We start from the raw sequence: 19,550 nt of genomic DNA, 5'->3' as shown, positions 1-19,550 counted from the left end.
TTCCCTGTCTGGAAAGGAAATGGTTGAACTAATCAGGGGAGATGAATAGATTTAATCTCACATGCCAATTGATGCCCCTAAAATGGTTCTGGGTTGGAGGCAGAGAGTGCCATGATCAGTTAATCTTGTCTGCCATGAATACAGGAATGAGTAGTGGTAGCACACATATGCTGCGTAGCTACCATGTTCTCAGTGCACTCTGGGTTCTGAACACAAACTAGCTCCCATGTAACATTGTGTACTGTTGTACTTTCTCTGCGGAGCCCAACCAAGGATCTCCTCAACTCAGACTCTAAGCAGGGTGACCTTGGGGAGCTGGGGAGGGAAGAGGGTTTGAGTATTTTCTCACTAAAAGGGAATATACAAATAGCATGCATATGTGCAGCCATTCCTCACCAGTCCAGGCTTGGGTATTTGAATGTTAAACGATCAGACGTAAATGAATGCAAATGAGCAGTGAGTTCTTTGGGCAATAAGGCCTTGGCCCAGTCAGAATTTCTGGGACGAGTGTAGACAGCCCTCACTGAAGGTGAGATAGAGCAGTGCCTGAACATTTCAGCTGAAAGACAGTCTCAGTTCTGGTCTGAGGGTTCTTTGAGGGGCACCTTGGCTCAGTAAGAGGACAGAGACAGAGAGAATGGAGACTCTATGGTAAAGAGTGGGCTCAATCAAGGGGAGGTTATTAGTAAAAAGAGATGGGGGCTGGCTGGGTGCGGTGGATCACCCCTGTAATCCCAGCACTTTGGGAGGCTGAGGCGTGCAGATCACTTGAGGCCAGGAGTTAGAGACCAGCCTGGCCAACATGGGGAAACTCTGTCTGTACAAAAAGTACAAAAATATATATATATATTTGCCAGGTGTGGTGGCACTTGCCTGTAGTCCCAGCTACTCCAGAGGCTGAGACAGGAGAATCGCTTGAACCAGGGAGGCAGAGGTTGCAGTGAGCCGAGATCGTGCCACTGCACTCCAGCCTGGGTGACACAGCGAGACTGTCTCAAAAAAAAAAAAAAAAGAGATGGAGGCTTAGTGATGAGGAGGGAAGGGGCGTCCCAAGAACCAGGATAGGGCCACCTCTGTTCCCAGCATTCCAAATGCCTCTCTGGAAGCTGCCTCCAGCCTACAGGACCCTAGAGGTGGGAGGAACCTTTTGGGAAATAAGAGGTTCCTTGCCCTCTAGGACCCAAGACCAGGCCTCCCTCTCACTGGTTTCCATGGCTCCCTCCCAGCCCTGGTCCCCTAACCCCTAAAGTCTCGCAGTTTGCCACTCAGGACTGTTTGGTGTTGCCTGTCTTGGTTCCAGATACAGGTCACTTATACCAAGGTGCACAGCCATGTCCCTCTTGGGTCAAGCTGAATATAGACCAGGGTAGGCTCCAGCACCAGAGCTGGGGTAGGAAGAGATCTTTACGGTAATGAGTTCCAGAGGCTTGTCTACCCCTTCTCTAATTCAAGCTTTCACTGAGCTCCATCCCCTCACTGAGTCCCTCTCCTCACTGAGCCCCAACCCCTCACTGAGCCCCATCCCCGCACTGAGCCCCATCCCCTCACTGAGCCCCATCTCCTCACTGAGCCCCATCCCCTCACTGAGCCCCAACTCCTCACTGAGCCCCATCCCCTCACTGAGCCCCATCCCCTCACTCAGCCCCATCCCCTCACTCAGCCCCATCCCCTCACTGAGCCCCATCCCCTCACTCAGCCCCAACCCCTCACTGAGCCCCATCCCCTCACTGAGCCTCCATCTCCTCACCAAACCCCTATCTCCTCACTGAGCCCTATCCCCTCACTGAGCCCCATCCCCTCAATGAGCTCCATCCCCTCACTCAGCCCCATCCTCTCACTGAGCCCCATCCCCTCACCAAACCCCTATCCCCTCACTGAGCTTCCAACTCCGCACTGAACCCCCATCGCCTCACTGAGCCCCATCCCCTCACTGAGCCCCATCCCCTCACTCAGTCCCATCCCCTCACTAGGTCCCCATCTCCTCACTGAGTCCCCATCCTCTCACTCAGCCCCAATCCCCTCACTCAGTCTGGTCCCTTCAGCTAGCCCTGTCCCCACGCTGCTTCCCCACCTCCCTCATCAAGCCTCATTGGTATTAACCTCAGTTCCCAGATGAAGCATTTTGAACTGCAGCCCTGAACCAGCATTGCGTTCACATGCTGGTATGGCCGGCCATAGCCATACCAGTCACATCCTTGTCATTGTCATGGCCCAGGGCACAGGCTGAGAGATGGAGGAGCCAGAGGCAAAGGGATCAGTAATAGCCTGGAAGGAGAGCCCAGCCAAGGGCTTTCTTTTTTTTTTTTTTTTTTTTTTGAGACAGAGTCTCGCTCTGTCGCCCAGGCTGGAGTGCGGTGGCGCGATCTCGGCTCACTGCAAGCTCCGCCTCCCGGGTTCATGCCATTCTCCCGCCTCAGCCTCCGAGTAGCTGGGACTACAGGCGCCCGCCACCTCGCCCGGCTAGTTTTTTGTATTTTTAGTAGAGACGGGGTTTCACCATGTTAGCCAGGATGGTCTCGATCTCCTGACCTCGTGATCCACCCGCCTCGGCCTCCCAAAGTGCTGGGATTACAGGCTTGAGCCACCACGCCCGGCCAGCCAAGGGCTTTCTTGGGCAGCTTCCATAGCAGCTCCAGACCCATTCAGCGGAACGGATGTTAAGATGATGCCATGGGCAGAGCGGCGAGCAGCAGCTCACCCTCCGGCCTGCCAGGACTCAAGCCAGGCTGGAACACAGAGCAGGGACTGGCCCCACCCTGATCCCCTGCACAAGAGTTGCACTGTGCACCCTCCTTCCACCACCCACCCCGCCCCTGAGGCCTGGCTATGGGTCAGGGGGTCAGGCAGGGTTACCCATAAAGGCCAGAAATAGAAGGACACCCAGGCAGTGAGGGAGCAAGGCAGAGAGGCTGTGAGATCCAGGGTCAGGGATGTATAGTATAGTCAGACCTGCAAACAGAGAGAGGCTGTGTGTTTACACCCCAGAGTTTGGCGTGGCAAGAGTGGCACCAGAGAACTCCAGTGCCCTGGCATCTCCAGGACACAGAGAGGCAGACCCATGTGAGGGACCCAAGCCCACAGTCCTGGAGGCAGGAAGGTTCAGGATGATGGTGATCCTGGAGAGCCCTGGACAAGGACACTGGAGTCCCAGGTCCCACTGCTCAGCCTTGGCCTTCAAGAGAGCCTCAGGGCTCCTTGGCGGACTTCACTCACCTGGTTGTTCACGAACACAGTCACTGACGCTTAACTCTGCCAGCCTTGTGTTGGGCATAGGGGCAAAGATACCAAAAGATACTTCATGGAAATGGCTGAAATCGGGGTCTGGATTCAAGGGAGTGGTTTCTGCTCTAAGTGCCCGCCTTGCCCACCATCCTTTCTAAGGATTTCTTAGGTCGCCAGGTGACCCAACTGGCCTGCCACTAACTAGACTAGAGGTGGACCTGACCTAGGGCCTGGCCCTCTCTCAGCTGGCCAGTGGCCCATGACATGGTCTGGCTTGAAGCTGCCCCCTAAGAATCAGATCCACTGGGTCCTCCTCCCCAACAGTAGATCCTCTGTCAGGGAGGAGGGAGTATCCAGAGAAGGCTGTGGGTAGGACCATGAGGCAGCAGGAGCCAAGGGCAGCAAGGACGCTGGTCAGGCAAGATGTGCAGGAAGGACAGAAGCAACGTCTCAGCGTGACAGTCTCTGTGACCGCTAATCCTCAGATTCAGGAGCATCAGGCGCCTGCAGCCGAGGCAAAGAGGAGACATCCAGATTGGTAGAGCTATTCTGTTTTGTGAACATCCATGAGGACTCCCTGAGGCTTGGAGGTGAGGGGCACCATCCCTGCCTGCCTCCAAACATCCTCACAACAAGGCCCTATCTCCCGAAACCCTTGGGTGAGCATTTCTTTCGTCCTTGAGCATTTCATTGGCCCAGAAGAGCCAAATGAACTCTGGATCTCACATCCTTGCTTCTCTGGCCTCTTCCACCAGCCAGAGTCAGCCCTGGTATCCAGTGGAAGCCACATATGGTAGCAAGAACCCTGGACCTGAAGTCCAAAGGTGAGATTCAAGTCCTGCTTTTGCTGTGATCTGCCTCCCAGAGGCCTGCCCTTCCCACTCCCTGCTGGCACCCTGTCCCTTCGCCACTGCCTCCACCCTTATTCCAGAAGAGCATCCAGGACTTCCATCAATCTGGTGCCCCCTGCTCTAGCCAGACTTCTCCAGGCAGGGCTGGGGACTAGACATATCCCGGGAGCCTGTGGTTCTGAAAGAAGACTGAAAGGGGACAGAGGTCACTGCAGTGGTGGAATTCCAAACACTTGCGACTAGCCAGTAGAGAGGTTGTTCAAGCCTGGGCTGATTTAGTCACGTTTTTCCCCCAACCCAGCCCCCTCCGTCTAGGGGAGAGGGGCAATGGACAGGTAGCTGGATTCTGGTTAGAACAGGAAGTCCTGCTGGGGCTACTGAAGGGGCTCACATGACACTGTGTCACCTCAGCCTTCTCTGCATTTCCACCCATGTCTCGTCATACTTTCCTCTTTTCTCTCTGCAACTAGAGGTCAGTCAGCCCTGGACCAGCCCATCCCCAACCTCCCCCTACACCTAATAGCATGAGCTCCAGAGCCAGAAAGACCTGGGTTCAAATCCTAGCTCGGCTACTTTCTGACCATGTGACCCTAGGCAAGCTGCCTCCCTCTCGGAGCAAGCCTGAAGGGAATAAAATGACAACATGAGAAAGGCCAAGCAAGCAGCTGAGGGGCTCACTAAATGTCAGTTTCCTTTCTGTTTCCAAGGTTCAAAGTCCCTGAGCTGGGGACACTGATGGGGCTGGACATGACCAGGGATCCTACCAGGGGCTTTAAGAGTCATGGAATTGCCGGGCACTGTGGCTCACACCTGTAATCCCAGGAGTTTGGGAGGCTGAGGCGGGAGGATCACTTGAGCCCAGAAGTTTGAGACTAGCCTAGACAACAAAGTGAGACCCTATCTCTACAAAAAAATAAAATTAGCTGGGTGTGGTGGTGCACACATGTGGTCTCAGCTACATGGGAGACTGAGGCAGGAGGAGCACTTGATCCCAGGAGGCTGAGGCTGCAGTGAGCCAACACTGCACCACTGCACTCCAGCCTAGGTGACAGAGCATGACCCTGTCTCAAAAAAAAAAAAAAAAACAGAGTCATGGAATCAAATACAGGTGCCCACCTGCAGCAGGTCCCTGCATTGCTTTGGGCTGTGTGTCATCATCTGTCAAATGGGGGGACAATAGAAGATGCCTAGCAAATAATGCTAGACCCTCCTTCCCTGGTCACAGAAGTCCACCTAGAGGACGGGACTGAGACTTCCTTTGAGTGTTGAGAGGACAAGCTGGGCAAGAGAGGGACTGCTCTTTAAGGCAGGAGGCTCTGGAGGTTGGGGACAGGTGCAGGGGGGCGGCGAGTCACCAGGAAGGGAGATAGGGCACAGGGGCTGGGCTTTTCTAAAGGATGGGGCAGGCTTTATGCCTCCATCAGCCTGGGGCCATTTGGAGGGGCACTTCTAGATGTGTACTCACAAAAGCTCAGGTTTATTCTGAGACTTACTCAGAGGGTCACACACACATTTGGCTACACAAAGGCACCCTGGAGACACACAAACACATTCATACTTACTCCTGCACACCCAGGGACAGCCACACAGAAAGGCACACGAAAGAGGTATTCGAGATATTCATGCAGTCTTGCATACAACCTTGTATCCTCACAGTCAAAGTGCACGTTTATTTTGTACATACTCCTGTGCACTCTGGAACATTCACAGACACCCTCACAGACACACGGAGGCTAGCACAGTCAAGTGTTCTCAACACTCAGGTGCCTTCAGTCACCCCTAGGGCCGTCCCCTTCCCTCCAGTCGAGTAGGCTCCGCCTCTTCTCCCCACCCACTTCCCACCGTCCTCTGGGGCCTCTAGGGCCTCCCTCCGGAGCTGGGGGAAGGGATGGGCAGGGCTCACCCAGCTGATGTGGCAACAGCGCTCACCTGCAGCCAGGGCCACACCCTCCACTGGGAAAGGCTTAAAGGAGCAGGAATCCCAGGTGTTGACCTCACAGGGTCTGTGCCTATGTTTTTCAGATGGGGTCAAATGGAGAATGGGACTTGAACCCAGGATTCCAGTGCCAAGAGCTGGGTGGGGAGTAGGCAGGGGACGCTTCTGCTGGGAATGGGGAAGCCTGGGTTCCAGACCCACCTCTTGCCTGCCCTGGTTGGCTGCTTGGCAACCTACGCCTCCCCACTGCTCCTCAGCTCCCTGACAGGCACTCTCACCCTCTTGCAGTCCCTGTCTCAGGAGCCAGCACTCTCCTGAAAGCCACCCAAGCCAGAAACCTGGGCATCCCGCCGCACACCTCTCTCTACCTGTGGAATCTATCCCTAAACATTTCCTGAACCTGGGTAGGAGATGCAGTAGGCAACCAGCCAGCTTTTTCTCAGCTCTGTGACTTAGGGCAAGTCACTCCTGTTCTCTGAGCCTCAGTTTCCTCATCTGTAAATGAGGTGTGATCACACCCACCTCACAGGATTGATGAGACAATTTAACTACATAATACAGATAGAGTGCTGCAGGCCCAGGCCCAGGAACTCTGGACTGGGTTGGTGAGTGACTAGATATATGGATGAGTTGCCCAACATATTGAGGCGGGCGAGGTCACCCCTGCTGCAGTGTCGCTGATCCTACTACCTCCTAGGGGATCCCAGAGGACCAGTCTCACAGTGTGGTTTGCTACTGCTTCCAAAACCTGGGCAGCCCAGCCCAGCTCAGCCCTATCTGCTGTATCAAGGTAGAAGGGTCAGGCCAGTGGACAGTGGCAGGGGTGGAGAGGGGTCAGGGAGACACAGCCATGCCTGTGGGAGCCACCAGCCTGCTGGGGGAGATCTAGCTCAACTCTGCTCCTGGAGTACCCGGCTGAAGCAAGGAAGGCCCATTCTGTTCTTGTAGCTCCAAGGCTAGTTAGTGAACATATCTAGCATGGCCCAAGGGCTCCAAAGCCCGAAGTAGAAGCAGTCTGGTCCAGGAGCTCCTGGGCTGGTAAGGGAGACACTCCTGAGCCCAGGTCCCCAAACTAGTTGGGAAGACAGAGCATTCGCCTGGGATTCCCAGTCTGATGGGAGCAAATTTCCTCTCCTAGGGGCTCCTAGGCTAGTAAAAAACACAACTCTTGCCGGGCGCGGTGGCTCACGCCTGTAATCCCAGCACTTTGGGAGGCCAAAGCAGGCGGATCACCTGAGGCTGGGAGTTCAAGACCAGCCTGTCCAACATGGAAAAACCCTGTCTCTACTAAAAATTAGCCGGGCATGGTGGCCTGTGCCTGTAATCCCAGCTACTCAGGAGGCTAAGGCAGGAAAATCACTTGAACCTGGGAGGTGGAGGTTGCAGTGAGTTGAGATTGTGCCATTGCACCCCAGCCTGGGCAACAAGAGTGAAACTCTGTCTCAAAAAATAAAAATAAAAAGGCTGGGCGTGGTGGCTCATTCCTGTAATCCCAGCACTTTGGGAGGCTGAGGCGGGTGGATCACAAGGTCAGAAGTTCAAGACCAGCCTGGCCAATATGGTGAAACCCTGTCTCTACTAAAAATACAAAAGTTAGCCAGGCATGGTGGTGGACGCCTGTAATTCCAGCTACTCAGGAGGCTGAGGCAGAAGAATCGCTTGAAACTGGAAGACAGGTTGCAGTGAGCTGAGATTATGCCACTGCACTCCAGCTTGGGCAAAAGAGTGAAACTCTGTCTTGGAAAAAAAACAAAAAACATAACTCTTGCCAGGCGCAGTGGCTCATGCCTGTAATTCTAGCACTTTGGGAGGCTGAGGCAGGTGGATCACCTGTCAGGAGTTCAAGACTAGCCTGGCCAACATGAGGAAACCCTGTCTCTACTAAAAATACAAAAATTAACTGGGCGTGGTGGTGGGTACCTGTTATCCCAGCTACTCAGGAGGCTGAGGCAGGAGAATCACTTGAACCTGGGAAGCAGAGGTTGCAGTGAGCTGAGATTATGCCACTTCACTCCAGCCTATGTGAAAGAGTGAAACTCGGCCGGGCGCAGTGGCTCACGCCTGTAATCCTAGCACTTTGGGAGTCTGAGGCAGGCGGATCACCTGAGGTCAGGAGTTTGAGACCAGCCTGGCCAACATGGCAAAACCCCGTCTCTACTAAAAATACAAAAATCAGCCGGGTGTGGTGGCAAGCACCTATAATCCCAGCTACTTGGGAGACTCAGGTGAGAGAATCGCTTGAACCTGGAAGGTAGTGGTTGCAGTGAGCCGAGATCGCGCCACTGCACTCCAGCCTGGGTGACAGAGCGAGACTCCGTCTCCAAAAACAAAAAGAAAAGAAAGAGCGAAATTCCATCTAAAAAGAGCAAAAAAAAAAAAAAAAAACTCTTGTTCTCAGGGACCCTAAGTCACAAAAGAAAAGAGACCTAGGACACAGAGGAGTAGTGAGCACAAATGAATTTAGCTTTGTGTGTGAGCCTGTTGCTTATTTGTGCAGCATTTGTGACTCTGTGCATGTGTGTGCCTGTGTGCGTGGCTGTGTAGACTCTGTGTATGTGCCTGTGAGCCCAGGCTGTTGAGAAGGCTTAGTGAGTGTGGACCCAGTTGGGTGGAATTGCTTATTCATTAGACACACATTTAGCGAACATTCACGGGGCAGGGCCCTGGACATAACATGGAGCCCTTGACTGATGCGGTTCTTGTTTTTGAGGGCTTCACTCTGTAATGAGGGGAGATTAGGCACTAAACAAAAAATCCTGCTGGGCGTCGTGGCTCACACATATAATCCCAACATTTTGGGAGGCTGAGTCGGGTGGATCACCTGAGGTCAGGAGTTCAAGACCAGCCTGGCCAATATAGTGAAACCAATATAGTGACCAGCCTGGCCAATATAGTAGTTTTGTAAAAATACAAAAAGTAACCAGGCATGGTGGCACACACCTGTGGTCCCTCCCAGCTACTCAGAAGGCTGAGGCAAGAGATTTGCTTGAACCCAGGAGGTGGAGGTTGCAGTGAGCCGAGATCGCACCTCTGCACTCCAACCTGGGCAACAGAGTGAGACTCCATCTTAAAAAATAAAATAAGGCTGGGCGCGGTAGCTCACGCCTGTAATCCCAGCACTTTGGGAGGCCGAGGCAGGCGGATCACTTGAGGTGACCAGCCTGACCAACATGGAGAAACCCCATTTCTATGAAAAAAATATATATATACAAAATTAGCCAGGCGTGGTGGTGCATGCCTGTAATCCCAGCTACTCGGGAGGCTGAGGCAGAGGAATCTCTCGAACCTGGCAGGCGGAGGTTGCGGTGAGCCGAGATCGCGCCATTGCACGCCAGCCTAGGCAACAAGAGCGAAACTCCGTCTCAAAAAAACAAAACAAAAACAAAAACAAAACAAGGCCGGGCGCGGTGGCTCACATCTGTAATCCCCGCACTTTTGGAGGCTGAGGCAGGTGGATCACCTGAGGTCGGGAGTTGGAGACCAGCCTGACCAACATGGAGAAATCCTGTCTCTAGTGAAAATACAAAATTAGCTGGGCGTGGTGGCGCGTGCCTGTAATTCCAGCTACTGGGGAGGCTGACGCAGGAGAATCGCTTGAACCAGGAGGCGGAGGTTGCGGTGAGCCAAGATCGCACCATTGCACTCCCGCCTGGGCAACGAGAGCAAAATTCCGTCTCAAAAACAAAACAAAACAGTCTCACGCCTGTAATCCCAGCACTTTGGGAGGCCAAAGCGGGCGGATCACAAGGTCAGGAGATCGAGGCAATCCTGGCTAACATGGTGAAACACCGTCTCTACTAAAAATACAAAAAAAAAAAAAAAAAAAATTAGCTGGGCGTGGTGGCGGGCGCCTGTAGTCCCAGCTACTTGGGAGGCTGAGGCAGGAGAACGGCGTGAACCCAGGAGGCGGAGCTTGCAGTGAGCCGAGATCGCGCCACTGTACTCCAGCCTGGGCAACAGAGCGAGACTCCCTCTCAAAAAAAACGAAATGCAGAAGAAACTCAGGCGACCATAAGACCACAGGGAGGGGGCGTCCTGGAAGAAGTAATATTTAAGCTGTGCTCTGAATAACAAGCTTTAGGGCTTGGGGAAAGGATGTTCCAGATACAGGGAGTAGCATGTGCAAAGCCTGTGGACCTGGGAGAGGGCACTGGGAAAGGTTTTTCTGGAGAAGGTGGCTGGATGGGGTTTTGGAAGAGGTAAGGAGAACGAGGGGGCGGTGCTTCAGTTTGAGGGATGTAGTGGGATTGGCCAGAGGAAGCTTGCAGGCTTGGGCCTGCACCTGGGGACCGAGGGGCAGTGCCCAAAGGAGCCCAAGGAGCTGAAGGTGCCGGCAACTCGAGAGAGGAGTGGGGAAGCTCCGAAGAGGGGGTTTAGGGAAAGAGCTCCTGGACTGGCCTCTGGGCTGTGCTAGGGGAGAGAGAGACCCATGAAGGCCCGTGAGCCTGGGAAAGGGTCCCCAGCGTTCTCATTCGAGAAAGGAATTCAATCAGAGCTCCCTCACAGGATAGAGGGAATTACGGTACATGCACTTCTCCTAAGTTGCTCTTCAAAGAGCTCTCCAGGAGCTCATTTATTCCTCTCAAGAACTGTAATACATTTCCCATTTTAAAACAAAGGAAGCAGAAGCTCAGAAAAGCCCAAGGGTACAGAGCGGAAACGTGAGAGACTGCCCTGGATTCGAATCCAGCTCAGGGTCTAAGGCCTGGCTCCTTCCCTTGAATTCTACAGCCTCCCATCACGCGCATGCGTCCTTTGAACTCCAGCAGCTCGCTGTGGGTGGATCTGCGGCTATTATTGTTGTTGTGTGTTAATTATCACTGCGGTGCCAAAGGACGTCCTTGATTCAGCTAGGACGCCGACCTCCCCACTGTCTGCGCGTCGTCGGTCCTGAAAAATCAGGGCCCGGGCGGCCCCGCGCGGCCGCGGCGGAAAAGACAACCCCCGGGGCGCGGGGTCGGCGTGGCGGCGCCCCCTGGAGGCAGTGCTCGGCATTGCCCGACCTGGGGAGGGACGACCCTGAACGCAGCGTCCTCTGAAGCGGTGGCCGGTGGTCAGCACCGGGTAGGCCCCAATGTCTCCCAGACAGCGGTCCCAGAAGGCAGGGAGAAAGGAGGAAATTAAGAGAACACTTATCAAGTGTCTCTTGTATACTGGGCAAAGGTCTGGGCGTTTCCTGCACATTTTCTCATTTAACGCTCACCTAATCTAATTTCCTAGAAGCAGAATCAGGGGGCCGGGCGCGGTGGCTCACGCCTATAATCCCAGCACTTTGGGAGACTGAGGCGGTAGATCACCTGAGGACAGGAGTTCAGGGAACCAACCTGACCAACATGGTGAAACCCTGTCTCTACTAAAAATACAAAAATTAGCCCAGTGTGGTGGCGGGTGCCTGTAGTGCTAGCTACTCGGGAGGCTGAGGCAGGAGAATTGCTTGAACCCGGGAGGCGGAGGTTACAGTGGGCTGAGATCCAGCCACTGCACTCCAGCCTCTGCACTCCAGCCTGGGTGACAGAGTGAGACTTTGTCTCAAAAAAAAAGAAGAAGCAGCAGCAGCAGTTGGGCTCGGTGGCTCCCGCGTCTGTAATCCCAGCACTTTGGGAGGCCCGTGAGGGCGGGATCACCCGAGTCGAGATGGGGAGACCATCACAATGCTACCCAGTGAAACCCGTCTCTACTAAAAATACACAAAAAAAAGAAGAATTAGGCGAGGCCTTGGTGGCTCAAGCCTGTAATCCCAGCACTTTGGGAGGCCGAGGCAGGCCCGGATCCGCGAGGTCAAGGAGATCGAGACCATCCTGGCTAACAAAATTGAAACCCGTCTCTACTAAAAAATACAAAAACCTGCTTGGGTGAAGTGGTGAGCCTGTGGTCCCAGCTACTCGGGAGGCTGAGGCAGGAGTAAGTGAACCCGGAGGGCTTGCAGTGAGCTGAGAGATCGACCACCGCTTGCCTCCAGCCTGGGCAACAGAGCCAGACTCAGTCTCAAAAAAAAAAAGTGTAGGCGTGGGTGGTGTGAGCCTGTAGTCCCAGCCTGGGAGGCTGAGGCAGGAGAATGGCGTGAACCTGGGAGGTGGAGCTTGCAGTGAGCTGGGGTGGCCACTGCACTCCAGCCTGGGCAACAAGTGAGACTCCATCTTAAAAAAAAAAAAAAGCAGCAGAACCAGAGAGGTTAATTTGCCCAGAGACACAAAACAAGTTTATGGCCATGCCTGGGCCCTTCCAGGCTAAGTCTGAGGATGGAAAGGCTGCCAGATTCCCACTAGACTATAAGTCTCTGGAAGTCAAGGTTAATGACAATGATGTGGATAACACATCATTTATTCGTGGAGGCAGTGTATGGAATCTTGGGTGCCACCATTTCCTCTCTGTGTGACTTTGGTCAACTAAGTTGCATAACCTCTCCAAGCCTCAGTTTTCTCATTAGTAAATGGGCTTTATTACAGGTCCTGTGTTACAGGGCTGTTCTGAAGATATATTGCATTAAAGCAGATAAAATGCCTTCTAGCCCAGGTTCAGTGGCTCCGGCCTGTAATCCCCGCACTTTGGGAGGCCCAGGCGGGCAGATCACCTGAGGTCAGTAGTCTGAGACCAGCCTGGCCAACATGGTGAAATCTCCTCTCTATTAAAAATATAAAAATTAGCCAGCCATGGTAGTGGGCACCTGTAATCTCAGCTAATTGGGAGGCTGAGGCAGGAGAATTGCTTGAACCTGGGAGGTGGAAGCTGCAGTGAGCCAAAATTACGCCACTGCACTCCAGCCTGGGTGACAGAGTGAGATTCTGTCTCAAAAAAAAAAAAAAAAAAAAAAGACCAGTTTAGCATCTGGCATGCAGTAGGGGCTCAAGAATATAGCTAACATCATTTACTAATTTGGCCACTATTTGTTTTTTCTTTTCATTCTTTATTCTCTTCTATTTGTCTTGTTCGTTACTATATACTATGAACACATCATTTGGCCACTATTTGTTGAAAACCTAGGGAGGTCTTGCTTTAACGACTTACTGTCTTTGTGTTCTCTTTTTTTTTTTTTTTTTCCTTGAGACGGAGTTTCGCTCTTGTTGCCCAGGCTAGAGTGCACTGGTGCAATCTCGGCTCACCGCACCTCCGCCTCCCGGGTTCAAGCGATTCTTCTGCCTCAGCCTCCCGAGTAGCTGGGATTACAGGCATGCGCCACTATGCCCAGCTAATTTTGTATTTTTAGTAGAGATGGGGTTTCTCCATGTTGCTCAGGCTGGTCTTGAACTGCCGACCTCAGGTGATCCACCCACCCCGGCCTCCCAAAGTGCTGGGATTACAGGAGTGAGCCACCGCGCCTGGACATGTTATCTAATTTTACAGAGAAGAAAACAATTTCCATGAAGTGGAGTGACTTTCCTAAGGTCACACAGCAAGTAAGCACTCCAAAGCTTGGATTCACACCCTGGCTCTCTAGAAGTAGTAGGTCAAGCCGGGTACGGTGGCTCATGCCTGTAATCCCAGCACTTTGGAAGGCTGAGGCTGGAGGATCATTTGAGTTCAGCAGTTCAAGACCAGCCTGGGCAACATGGTGCGATATTCCCCCATTCAGCTCTGATCTGTACAAGAAATTAAAAAATTTAGCCGAGGCCGGGCGCGGTGGCTCAAGCCTGTAATCCCAGCACTTTGGGAGGCCGAGACGGGCGGATCACGAGGTCAGGAGATCGAGACCATCCTGGCGAACACGGTGAAACCCCGTCTCTACTAAAAAAATACAAAAAACTAGCCGGGCGAGGTGGCGGGCGCCTGTGGTCCCAGCTACTCGGGAGGCTGAGGCAGGAGAATGGCGTAAGCCCGGGAGGCGGAGCTTGCTGTGAGCCGAGATCGCGCCACTGCACTCCAGCCTGGGCGACAGAGCGAGACTCCGTCTCAAAAAAAAAAAAAAAAAAAAAATTTAGCCGAGTGGAGTGGCACACACTTGTGGTCCCACTGATCATACCACTGCACTCCAGCCTGGGCAAGAGCAAGACTCTGTCTCAAAACAAAAAACAGAAGTGGTGGGTCTGAGGGCCCTGCCAGGGCATCTCTGTACCACCCTCCTCCCACCTCTAGATGGGTTGCTGGAGCTCTTGGCACAAAGAAAGTGAGCAGAGGCCAGGCACAGTGGCTCATGCCTGTAATCCCAGCACTTTGGGAGGCCCAGGAGGGCAGATCACAAGGTCAAGAGTTCGAGACCAGCCTGGCCAATATGGAGAAACCCCTTCTCTACTAAAAATACAAATATTAGCCAGGTGTGGTGGCGGGTGTCTGTAATCCCAGCTACTCAGGAGGCTGAGGGAGGAGAATCTCTTGAACCCAGGAGGCAGAGGTTGTAGTGAGCCAAGATCATGCCATTGCACTCCAGCCTCGGTGGCAAGAGCAAGAATACCGTCTCAAAAAACAAAACAAAACAAAACAAAACAAAAACAGTGAGCAGAATGGCCTCCACCTGCATCAGTAGTAATGGGGAATGTGCTTCTCTCAGCTTGGAGAGCAACTTCACTTCCAGTGGCTCATGTGTTGAGCCTCACATCTGATTGCATTTCACAACAATGCTGTGAAGAGGGTGTTAATTGCCCATTTTGCTGAGAGGGAGCTGAGGTTCAGGGAGGTTGACTTCCCAGGGTCCTATAGGATCTGCTCTGGGGTCTGATAGCGATAGCTGCCAAGGCCACGCCTCCCCTGCTGCCCTCTGGTGCCTCTCCACTTCCCAGCTCATCCATCCATTCCTCCCACACACATGTCCACTCACTCACAGCCCCCTGACTGTCCCATTCTACAAGCCACAATAACTACAGTCCTAAGACAGAGGGACCCCTTGGGTGGGGACCCTGCCTGGAGTGGCGCCCAGAAGTCTTCACTTGGGATGAAATTTGTTCACAACTTTTCTGATTCTGGTTTTTGGTGGGGATTTTTTTTTTTTTTTTGAAACAGAGCCTCGCTCTTGTTGCCCAGGCTGGAGCGCAGTGGCACAATCTCAGCTCACTGCAACCTCTACCTCCCAGGTTCAAGCAATTCTCCTGCCTCAGCCCCCCAAGTAGCTGGGATTACAGGCATGAGCCACCACACCCAGCCAATTTTTGTATTTTTAGTAGAGATGGGGTTTTAGCAGGTTGGCCAGGCTGGTCTCGAACTCCTGACCTCAGGTGATCCACCTGCCTCAGCCTTCCAAAGTGCTGGGATTACAGGCATGAGCCACTGCACCTAGCCCTAGTTTTTGTAGTTTTAGTAAAGATGGGGTTTCACCATGTTGGCCAGGCTGGTCTTGAACTCCTGACCTCAGGTGATCCACCCGCCTTGGCCTCCCAAAGTGCTGGGATTACAGGCGTGAGCCATGGAGCCCAGCCGGTGGGGATTTATTTATGTATGTTTTTGGAGACAGGGTCTCACTTTGTTGCCCAGGCAGTAGGGCATCATGCAGCGGTGTGATCATTGCTTACTATAGCCTTGAACTCCTGGACCCAAACAATATTCCTGCCTCGGCCTCCCTCACACCTGGGATTAGAGGTGTGAGCCACTACACCCAGCTGTGAGGGGTATTCAGAAAGACAGTCTCCCTAAGTTATCTGTCCAAGGCCCAGCTTTCTAAGGTTCAGTTCTTATTTTAGGGGTCTCAGCAGGAAACAGGGGCACACTCAAACACTCAGTGTTTGCCAGAAGAAGATTTAATGAAGAGACCATTCACAGAGGTGTGGGCAGGAATGGCGGAGCACCTGGGACTCACAATGGTGGGATGGAATCATTACCCCTGGGCCTGAAGGAGCAGGGGAGGGAGCCTTGTTAAGGCACCTGGGCCGAGCTGTACCCATGGGTACAAGCCACCCAACAGGAGCCATGGCTTTTGGCGGAGGAATATAGTTACTGCTGCCAAAGTCACAGGCAGGGACAGAGCATAATAAATATCTTGATCTAGGCCAGGTGTGATGGCTCACACCTATAATCCCAGCACTTTGGGAGGCTGAGGTGGGTGGATCACCTGAGGTCAGGAGTTTGAGACTAGCCTGGCCAACATGGCAAAATCCTGCCTCTATTAAAAATACAAAAATTAGGCCGGGCGCGGTGGCTCAAGCCTGTAATCCCAGCACTTTGGGAGGCCGAGACGGGCGGATCACGAGGTCAGGAGATCGAGACCATCCTGGCTAACACGGTGAAACCCCGTCTCTACTAAAAAATACAAAAAAACTAGCCGGGCGTAGGTGGCGGAGCCTGTAGTCCCAGCTACCCGAGGCTGGGAGGCAGGAGGATGGCGTGAACCCAGGGAGGCTGGAGCTTGCAGTGAGCTGAGATCCGCCACTGCACTCCAGCCTGGTGACAGAGCAGACTCCGCCTCAAAAAAAAAAAAAAAAAAAAAAAAAATTAGCTGGGTATGGTAGCACATGCTTGTAGTCCCAGCTACTTGGGAGGCTGAGGCATGAGAATCACTTGAACCCAGGAGGCGGAGGTTGCAGTGAGCTGAGATCATGGCACTGCATTCCAGCCTGGGTGACAGAGCTGGTGCACCCCTGTCCCACCAAAAATAAAAAATAAAATAAAAATAAATAAATATCTTGATCTCACTCTCCTCCCTCTCTAATCTCCTGCCAGGGTCCCCAGTTTGGCCAAACCCCACCTGAAAGCAGAAGGCAAGGGGGCCCAGGAGAGGCTGGCCGTAGGAGTCAGCTCCAGGACATGCAGCTCTGAGAAGGAAGGTGAGGCAAAGAGTAGCCAGCCCAGGGGCCTCTCTCCTCCTCCGTGTTTGGCTTTGCGGAGGGGTTGAGAGATAAGAGTGGCTGCGCTTGTCCTTCAAAGCAGAGTCTGTGCCTGAATCCTGATTCCAGAACAGCTTTGCTCATCCTTCCAGGCCCAGGTACTTCGTTCAAGAGGCCATCCCTGCCGGGCGCGGTGGCTCAAGCCTGTAATCCCAGCACTTTGAGAGGCTGAGACGGGCGGATTACAAGGTCAGGAGATCGAGACTATCCTGGCTAACACGGTGAAACCCCGTCTCTACTAAAAAATACAAAAAACTAGCCGGGCGAGGTGGCGGGCGCCTGTGGTCCCAGCTGCTCCGGAGGCTGAGGCAGGAGAATGGCGTAAACCCGGGAGGCGGAGCTTGCAGTGAGCTGAGATCCGGCCACTGCACTCCAGCCTGGGCAACAGAGCGAGACTCTGTCTCAAAAAAAAAAAAAAAAAAGAGGCCATCCCCAGTCCTGGAGTTAATTTCTCCCATCCATCCCTGGCTTCCCTGGTTCTCAGTGTCTATCACATCACTCAGCCCAGTGATTTGGCAGTATTCTCTGCATAGGTTTTTCTCCCCAGGAGACGGTTCTAGCTTCCTCTACACTGAAAGCTTCTTGCAGGCTTGGGCCAAATAAGGCTGTTTGCTCTGATACAGGGCCCAGCACAGCCCAGGTGCCAATGTTTGCCAAGTGAGCTGAATCTTATGGGCTCAAATATACCTCATTCTGCCTTGCTATATGCAATCTGGGCACATGTGTGTCTGTCTCCCTGAGTAGACTGGGGCTCCTGAGAGGTGAGTGACCCAGGCCTAGCACACAGCAGGCATCAAATATTGCCTAAATTAGCCTAAGTAAAACCATCCTCCTTCCCTTCATTCATTCAACTATTTTTTTGGAGCTTCCAGATAGCTGAGCATATGGAGGTTCCTGGAGGATGGTGTGCCCAGGGAGGGCATGGAAGCTTCATGCTCCTTCCTCCATAACTCTGCCCTATTTATCTCTTCATCTGTATCCTTTTCAATATCCTTTATAATAAGCCACTAAAGCTAGATATGGCCATGTGACTGAGCTCTGGCAATGGGACACAATCATAAGTGGTATGAGGTGAGCGACCCTTCCTTTTTACTTTCATTGGATAGAATGAGGCATTAGAAGGGAGCTTGGACTGGTCTTGGACGGGTGTGGATTTAGGGCCACAATCTGGAGATGGTGGAAGACCAAGATGGGAGTCTGCATCTTTGGTAGATTGTATTTTCCCAAGATAGAGGCAATACTATATCCCATTCCACAAGCTCTTCTTACATACTGTGACTTTGACATACCCTTCCATTAAAAGGTGGCATCTATGTCCCCTCCCCATGAGCTAGAGGCCCGGGTCTTTGTGACTGCCTTGAGCAACAGAATAGGTCAGCAGTGACAGTGTGTAGCTTCCAAGGCTAACTCAAAAAAATGCCTTTCACTTCTGCCTTGTTCTTTTGGGACATTTACTCTTGGGACTTAGGCACCAGGCCATAGGAAGCACAAGCAACCCGTGGAAAAGCCCATGTGGAGGAGAACCAAGACCCCCAGGCAAATCCCCTGCTGAGCTCCCAGCTGACAGACCGCATCAACTTGCCAGCCACATAAGTGAGCTGTCCTGGATGCAAGTTCTGCAGCCTCTGGGCAAGCCCCTCAACTGATGCCACGTGAAGCAGAAATGAGCTGCCTCCACCAAGCCATGCCCAAATCACAGATCTGTGGGTAAAATAAATGATTGTTATTGTTATAAAAAACAAAAACAAACAACAAATTTTTTTAAGGTCCTACTATGCACCAGGCCTTGTGCTGGGCTCTGGGGACACAGCAGTAAACAAGACACGGAAAGTCTCTGCCCTCAGGGGGCTTCCATTCTAGTGGGGGAAGCAGAGAAGAAAAGAATTGAAAATGAACAGTATTGTTGCAGATTGATAAGTGCTACACAGAAGATAAACAGGGTGACAGGGATAAACAGTAAATGAGATGAGGCATGGTGGCTCATGCTTGTAATCCTAGCACTTTGGGAGGCTGAGTCTGGAGGATCCCTAGAGGCCAGGAGTTTGAGATCAGCCTGAACAACATAGTGAGACCCCATCTCTATTAAATAAAATTTTACAAAACCCAACAAAACCAACAAAAAGCCCACAACAAACAGTAAATGGATGGACATCATGGGCAGGGGGTGGGGAGGCATCGAGAAGGCTCTGTGAGATGTGAGCTGAGACCTGAAGGAGAGTAAAAGGTGGGCTGGGAAGAGCTGGAAAGGGTTTTCTAGGCAGAGGGAGTAGCAGAAAAGGCCTGGCTGGGTGTGGTGGCTCACTCCTGTAACCCCAGCACTTTGGGAGGCTGAGGCAGGAGGACTGCTTGAGCCTAGGAGTTTGAGATGAGCCTAGGTAACACAGTGAGGCCTCATCTTTACAAAAAATACAAAAATTATCCAGGTGTGGTGGTGTGCATCTGCAGTTCCAGCTACTCGGGACGCTGAGATGGGAGGATCACCCGAGCCTGGGAGGTTGAGGCTGCAGTGAGCCATGATCACACCACCGCACTCCTGCCTGGATGACAGAGGGAGACCCTGACTGCAAGAAACAACAGCAACAACAACAACAACAACAAAGGCCTGGAGGTGGGGAAGTTTCTAGGACCCTGGGGAATTCAGGGTTTCAGCCTAAAGAAGCTCTGAGCAGGAGGGTAGAAGGGGGTCAGAAATTCAGTCCTGGGGAGAGCCCAAGACCAGGTCCTGGGCTGGGGGTTGGAGGGGCAGAGCCAGCTCCTCTGAATGCCACCCTTGCCTCCTGTTGCTTGGTACCACAG

The sequence above is a fragment of the Papio anubis genome, chromosome 1, assembly GCF_008728515.1.
Source record: "Papio anubis isolate 15944 chromosome 1, Panubis1.0, whole genome shotgun sequence".
NCBI classification, from domain to species: Eukaryota; Metazoa; Chordata; class Mammalia; order Primates; family Cercopithecidae; genus Papio; species Papio anubis.
Note: the sequence above shows the minus strand (reverse complement) of the source record.